Below are 7,672 nucleotides of genomic sequence, written 5' to 3' on the forward strand. Positions count from 1 at the left end.
GTAGAAAAGACACCCTCCCTAGAATCCCCTCCCGTAGAGATGCCTGGAGAAGTCATTCCCCGCTCAGAGCCCCCATAGGGAGGAGATGGGAGCCACAGGGCTTCTGAGCTGGGGGATCTGGGGAACGTGAGGAAGGGAAGATGAGGGATAAGGCCAGTCCTCTGGATGGGACGAGTGATGGTTAAAGGTAGGGGCTCTGCTCTGGGGACCCACCCTCTGGCCATTTCCTGAAGCAGGTCTGTCCCTTGACAGCAACACCAGCTACAAAATTTACCGGGCCTGGTGCAAAACGAAAATGTGGGACTCCTTGTAAAATTATTAGTAATTTCAAGACACCGACAACAGAGCATTAAACCAAACACAAGGTCCTTCAAAGTACGAGGCCCTGTGTGACTGCACAAGCCACACACCCAGGAAGATGGCCCTACTTGGCCAGTCTCTCCCTTCCAGAAAAGAGGTGTCAGGAGCATGGAGCAGCAGAGAGGGAGTGAGGGAGGCCGGCTCATGGGCAAGGCACTTAAGAAAGGGCCAGCCCATACACAAAAATAAGCTCAAAATGGATTAAAGACCTAAATATAAGGCCAGAAACTATCAAACTATTAGAGGAAAACATAGGCAGAACACTCTATGACATAAATCACAGCAAGATTCTTTCTGACCCACCCCCTAGAGTAATGGAAATAAAAACAAAAATAAACAAATGGGACCTAATGAAACTTCAAAGCTTTTGCACAGCAAAGGAAACCATAAACAAGACCAAAAGACAACCCTCAGAATGGGAGAAAATATTTGCAAATGAAGCAACCGACAAAGGATTAATCTCCAAAATTTACAAGCAGCTCATGCAGCTCAACAACAAAAAAACAAACAACCCAATCCAAAAATGGGCAGAAGACCTAAATAGACATTTCTCCAAAGAAGATATACAGACTGCCAACAAACACATGAAAGAATGCTCAACATCATTAATCATTAGAGAAATGCAAATCAAAACTACAATGAGATATCATCTCACACCAGTCAGAATGGCCATCATCAAAAATCTAGAAACAATAAATGCTGGAGAGGGTGTGGAGAAAAGGGAACCCTCTTGCACTGCTGGTGGGAATGTGAATTGGTTCAGCCACTATGGAGAACAGTATGGAGGTTCCTTAAAAAACTACAAATAGAACTACCATATGACCCAGCAATCCCACTACTGGGCATATACCCTGAGAAAACCGAAATTCAAAAAGAGTCATGTACCAAAATGTTCATCGCAGCTCTATTTACAATAGCCCGGAGATGGAAACAACCTAAGTGCCCATCATCGGATGAATGGATAAAGAAGATGTGGCACATATATACAATGGAATATTACTCAGCCATAAAAAGAAACGAAATTGAGCTATTTGTAATGAGGTGGATAGACCTAGAGTCTGTCATACACAGTGAAGTAAGTCAGAAAGAAAAAGACAAATACAGTATGCTAACACATATATATGGAATTTAAGAAAAAAAAATGTCATGAAGAACCTAGGGGTAAGGCAGGAATAAAGACACAGACCTCCTAGAGAACGGACTTGAGGTTATGGGGAGGGGGAAGGGTGAGCTGTGACGGGGCGAGAGAGAGGCATGGACATATACACACTAACAAACGTAGTAAGGTAGATAGCTAGTGGGAAGCAGCCGCATGGCACAGGGAGATCAGCTCGGTTCTTTGTGACCACCTAGAGGGGTGGGATAGGGAGGGTGGGAGGGAGGGAGACGCAAGAGGCAAGAGATATGGGAACATATGTATATGTATAACTGATTCACTTTGTTATAAAGCAGAAACTAACACACCATTGTAAAGTAATTATACCCCAATAAAGATGTTAAAAAAAAAAAAAGAAAGGGCCAGGGGCCCGGCCAGCCCAGCCCAGCCTCGGCTTGATGCTCTACAGCTGGGGGCCCTCTGGGGTCTCACTGAGGCTGCCTGTCAGGCTGATGGAGTGGATGGCTGGGGTCGGGAGAGAAGCAGATCTGGCCAGAGGCCAGGCAGACAGGTGCTCACAGAACACCTCTACAGCCACAATCCTTGCAGCAGAGCGTGGAGGCCGATTCAGAGCCATCCCGGAGGGAGGAGGAAGGAGGTGGTCAAAGTCAGCCTCAGGGGAGAGGGGCGCGGACCTGAGGGCCAGGAGAAGAATGCTGAGATTAACAACAGTGTGAGCACCAGCAGCCCTTCCTGGCTCTCGGTACGGCCCTCAGAGTCCCCACCTTGAACCTGGTGCCAGTGACACTCCACTGGACAGACGAGGAAACAGAGGCTCAGAGAGGTGAAACAGCAGAAGCTGGAGGTCCCAACTAGTCACTCACCTTCTCTTCCCTGTCTGCTTCTAGCCCCACCCTGCAAGGGACAGATGGGGGGACAGAGGCCAGGAACGGTGGGGAACCGGCCACTAGTGGCACGGGGGTGGGGGAGGGAACCCAGGGATCCCAACTCCCAGAGCAGGGCTTCCCCCCACAGCCATTGCCCCCACCCTTGGGGCCCTCATCTCCTGTTTCTCCTCCCTTCACTGAGCCAGGGGCAAGTGTGTGAGAGAGAGAGAGAGAGAGAGAGAGAGAGAGAGAGAGAGAGAGAGAGAGAGAGTGTGTGTGTGTGTGTGTGTGTGTGTGCGCGCGCGCGCACGCGTGCATGCCCGGGACGTGCAGGGGCTTCTCCTCTTCCCCAAATCCAGAGCCAACTCCACGGCCACATCACCTCTCCTGGTTGACCCCCAGATGGGTGTCCCTGGCGCCTTGGTGACTGTTTTTGAATCAGTTGTGTGGTGGCCCTTCCAGTCTATCCGGGTTTGATTGTCCATAAAAAAATTAATGGTCCCTGCAAACAAAGAAGCACAGCAACAGAGGAAGGCTTTTTAGACAATCAATTAAAAGCCTAGGAGAGGGATTATCTCATTGAAATATCAATTTTTAATAGCACTGTATCTTTGAGTTTCCTCTCAAAAAACTTTGCACAGTCCATTTGCCTGCCCTGGTTTATAACTACATCTCTTTGCTGCCTTGGACTGACCTGAGCCTCTGGGACTGGCCTTGGGGAGCCCAGAGCAGGGGCCTGGGAGGGAGCATGGGCACTCATTCACCCATTCACTCATTCATTCATTCATCGAAGTTTAGTGAGCTCCTGCTATGTGGCAGGCATTGGTGTCGGGGGTACGAACGTGACTAATAAGAACCAAATCCTAGGCCTTAGGGAACCCACAGGCTAGCAAGTCAGCACCAGCCAGGTGAGTAAATCGGTAATTACAGGAGAAACCATCTGGAAAAATCGACGTCAAGGGACTGAGAAGGAGGTTCATGGACACAGGAGAGGGAACATCTATGTAGCTCGTGAAGCTAGGGGAGGATACGCAGGCAGAAGAAAGAGCGTGCCCGGAGGCCCAGAGGCAGAAACGGACTTGGGGTTTTAGAGTAGAAAGGAGGCCAGTGGTCTGGATGGTAAGCGATGGGGAGAGAGTGGTAGATGAAGCCGTGCACAGACACCATCCAGACCTGCAAGGGCCCCGGAGGCCAGAGCAGGGGCGTGAGTTACAGTTAAAGTACACCAGGAGCTGCTGGGCGGTGGTTACCAGCATCCTTGCTAGAGAACAACGGCCCGGATTCACGGAGCTCCTGAGGGTCTCAACTTTGGTTTTCTCACTTATAAGGTGGGATGATACCTGGGGTCACCTCACTGGGGTGTCATGAGCATCCAGAGAGGTAACAGAGGCGGACTGCCTGGCGGGGGTCCTCTTTTTTCTGACCCTACCCTTTCCCCCTTAGCTTGGCGGCTTCCTCAGTTTACCCTTTGGGGACTGGGGGATCAGATAAATTTTATCTGGTAAGGGACTCCCACCAGACAAATTCCCAAGAGATTTTGTTACACACCTAACTCCAGTTTATCAGCCAATGGGGCGGGTTGGTTGGAAGGGGGTGGTGGTCCAAGAACAGACAAAGATGCCTTTGTTCTCCCAGTGTTACCGCCTAAACCCCATTCCGTCCTGGAATTAGGATACCTGGGCGGCTGGGAAGGTGATCAGGTGGTTTCTGAGATGGGACGGAGAGCAGGGACAGCTGAGTGTGGCAGGGCAGACAGGCAGAGGCAGATCCTGGACAGAGGACCCCACCCCAGTGTGGACAAGGGCACGTTTCCCGCCTGGACAACTGGTCTTCCACACAGATATGATGGGTGTCCTTGGACAAAGGTGGACAAACAACAGTAGCGCTGGGAGCTGAAGCCCATGCTAGGGGCTTGACAAATGTCCTTTCTAATCCCCACGGCACCTCGTGTTACATACGTGGAAACGGAGGCTCAGGTAGGTGATGCTTAGTTAGGGGTCAGAATCCACAGCTCTTTGACTGCTCTCGTTATTAGAATGGAGATCAAAGGAGCAAACGATTATGAGCCTATTAAAATAAGCTGGAGATTCCTCACACGTAGTTGCTGGGTGCCCCTGCATAAGCCACTTGGCTCTCTGTACCTCAGTTTAACTCGTCTAGGTAACGAGCGTCCCATCTCAGACCTGCCTAAGTTAGAGCCTCAAGTCAGGGGCTGGGTGAGAAAGAACCTTGAGTGATCTCAAGAGAAGAGGGCTTGGTGACAGCGGTTCACACCATTATTACCTTACTCTCCCCTCCCCCTCTCCTTTCCCTGAACAGTCACAGAGCATCTGCTTTGAACAAGGCTCAGACCTGGGCTGAGTGCTGTAGCCGAGAACACCTGGTCTTAGGAGTTGCCCGAATTCGAACCCTGGTTCTGTGATTTACTGGCTGGTTCCTTCCCTCTCTGGGCCTCGGTTTCCTCATCCTGCCATGGTCCACCTCCGGTGGCAGTGCATGTGCTTTGAATGCTACTCCCCCTCCTTTCCTGGTGGTGGGGTTGGGGAGGGGATTCAGGGTCCCATAGGCGGGGCCCCTGCCTTCAGAGCTTGAGGTCCCGGTGCAAGCAGATGAGGAATGCCCCAGTCCCTGTGGTGCTGCCATCCTGTCTGACCACGCCACTGGTACTCCAGCCGTGGGGCAGGCATGGAGAGGATGCTGGGGAAGCCAGTGGGGGCGGGAGAGAGGGGCCTGTCTGGACTTCATCCTAGAGCAACAGGGACCTGAGACCAAGGCCACTGGGGAACGTGCTTAAGGGCAAGTCTGAAACCCACCATGGACCAGGATGTGGAGCGAGACTTTATTGGTCCAGCAGTGGGGAGCCATGGCTAGTTCTTGAGCGGGGGTGGGGGACCCAGGATGCTCCTCTCTGGTGTGGGGGAAGCCTGGGAAATGCGAAAGCCTGAGGAAGGCTTTATGTTTACATCTTTTCTGGGCCCCTCCCAGAGCAGGAGAGGAGAGTCTGAGCACCGTGGAGACCACCCCAGAGCAGCTGGGTCTGTGGGGCTGGAGGAGAACTGGGAGGCCTTCCAGGGAGCCCTTGATCCACTGGGAGGCACCCACCTGGGGCCTGGGAGGCAGCTGGCATCTTGCAACCCTGCAATTAGTAGGCAGAGGAGCTGGGTGGTGGTAGTGGTGGGAGCAGCGGGCTGAGAGCTACAGCTGGTTCCTGGGTGCTGCCTCTGTCTCCAGCCCACCACCCACTGCCCCAGAGGGGTGCCCAGGGTGGCTGGTGGGCCCCCAGGCAGTCAGGGAGCTAGGGTCTTGGGAGACGATGCAGACCCTAAGCAAAGCCAGAAAAGTACTACTAACAGTGAAGTTATACTATGTCTGGAGAATCCAGTTGCTACTGTCCCCATTTTATAGATAAGGAAATGAAAGCCCAGAGAGGGATAGGAGATTGCCAGAAGACACACAGCCAATCAAAAAGTAGCTGGATCTAGAAGCCAAGCTTGCCTGAAGTGCTGGGGCATGGGGACTCACTCCTGGGCAAAAATTTCCAGGCAGGGATCCCTAGGGGCTGGCTGGTAGGGGCAAAACAAACTTGGCTGGAGAGCAAGGGGAGGCCAAGCCTTCAGAGGACAGACTCCAGGGGCCCCAGCCTCATGCTGCAGGGGGAGGAGGGGCCGGGTGGGGCAGTGTCTGGCCCAGCAGGTTCTGCAGCTTGTCCGGGCACTCCAGGCCTGTGAGAAGAGGCCCTGGCACTGCTGCCCCTGGACTGCTGTGGCTTTCAGTGCCTCGGAGACTTCTCAGCTGACCAGCAGAAAGATACCTAGGCCTGGTCCTGCAGGTACTGCAGTGAAGCTGGAGTCAGGGGTGGGCGGTACTTCTGGCTTCAGCCTTCCACCGTCTCATCCATCCAGCCATCCAGCCATCCTTCTTCCCCTCCCTTAAAGATGTTCTCTAGGCCTAGGGCACTGTGCTGGCTGCTGGAAGGATTCTCTGCCCTCCAGGAGCATCTGGTGGGGTGGGAGAAGCAGACAGGTACACAACCCACTAACACTCTAAGGATGAACCAAGTGGGCTGAGCTTTGAGGGGCTGCTGGGACTCTGACAGGGAAGGGGCAATTCTGGGTGGTAGGAAGGGAGTTCAACATGGCTGGAGCTGCAGGGTCTGCTGAGTGGGGTGGGGCTGCCGAGGGCAGGGGCTGCACCATCCAGGGCCTTGCCTTGGAGGGCTGGGGGAAGGGGGGCGTAACCAGGAGTGTGGGCTCTGGCCTCAGGTTGCCTGACCTGGAATGCCAGGGTGACCACCAACCAGCTGTGTGGCCTTGGGGTAGTCACCTGCTTCCTCCGAGCCTCTGCATCCTTGGTGTCAAGAGAGATGACCACGGGAGTGCCTGCCTCACAAGACTGTAAAGCACATGGCATGGCTCAATACATGTTACCTGTTCTCGGCAGTCACCCCTGTGGTGACAAGAAGCCTGCAGGAGTTCTGATCCCGAGAATGACACGTATACTTGGCCTGGCTATACTTCACACTGACTTTGGCCAGTGCCGCCCCTCTCAGCCATTCAATTTCCTCACCTGTTCAAAGAAAGACTGGACTAGGCCAGAGGAAGGGCACTCACATGCCTCGGGGGCCAGGCGGTAATAGAGACGAGGAGGGTGCAGGTAAGGCTGCAGGGAGCGGTGGGGACTGTGGCTCACCGGGTGGCTGTGCCCCCTTCCGGAGAGCACCTGCCTCTCAGCCCTGCAGCTGCAGCCACGCAGGAGTGCGAGCCCAGCGTGGTCTGAGGCACTGATTTCTCAAGAGGGGGACACCCACATTTTTTATGAGAAAACCTCCCATTATTAACATTAGCAATGCATTAAATACAGCTTTTAAAGCATCGCGGGAGCCAAAGCTGATGCTCCTGTTGGCAGATGTTGCTCTCACGACCACCAGGAAGGAAGGGCTGTGAGCAGGGAGGCAGCGAGAGTTCCAGGCCCAGGGAATCTTCCAGCCCTTTGCCTGCGGCTGTGCTTCCCTCCCAAGGCTTCTGGTCTCCCTTGTACACTGGAGGCGGAAGGCCAGACCCTCTCCTCTCTGATGTTCTCAGGAGCGGCCCCGCCCACAGACAGGGGCTATAATGGGGCCCCTGCCCCACACTATCTCGCTGGAGGTGCCAGGGAGTCTGGGAGAGCCTGCTGTGCCGGACGCTCTGCTCTGTGTCTGGGAATGGCAGGTCCGCCTGGGGGCCCAGGGGCGGCTCTCAGGGCTGCTGTCAGTGAGTGCCTGGATCCTGGCTCCTGGGGGTCAAAGGGCAGCACTTTCAGCCTCTTCTAGGGCCTGCTTCCTGTTCGGGAG

At 53.9% G+C, this 7,672-nt stretch overlaps 1 long non-coding RNA gene across 1 annotated transcript; it reads right to left on the minus strand.

The window, feature by feature from the left end:
• Positions 1-1,795: 1,795 nt before the first annotated feature.
• On the minus strand, positions 1,796-7,658 carry LOC132593983 (uncharacterized). The gene is made up of 3 exons (XR_009560118.1): positions 6,155-7,658; positions 2,726-2,845; positions 1,796-2,151 (listed from the first exon to the last, which is right to left on the minus strand). It is a non-coding gene; the product is annotated as an uncharacterized lncRNA (long non-coding RNA).
• Positions 7,659-7,672: the final 14 nt, after the last annotated feature.

The sequence above is a fragment of the Globicephala melas genome, chromosome 19, assembly GCF_963455315.2.
Source record: "Globicephala melas chromosome 19, mGloMel1.2, whole genome shotgun sequence".
Taxonomy (NCBI): Eukaryota; Metazoa; Chordata; class Mammalia; order Artiodactyla; family Delphinidae; genus Globicephala; species Globicephala melas.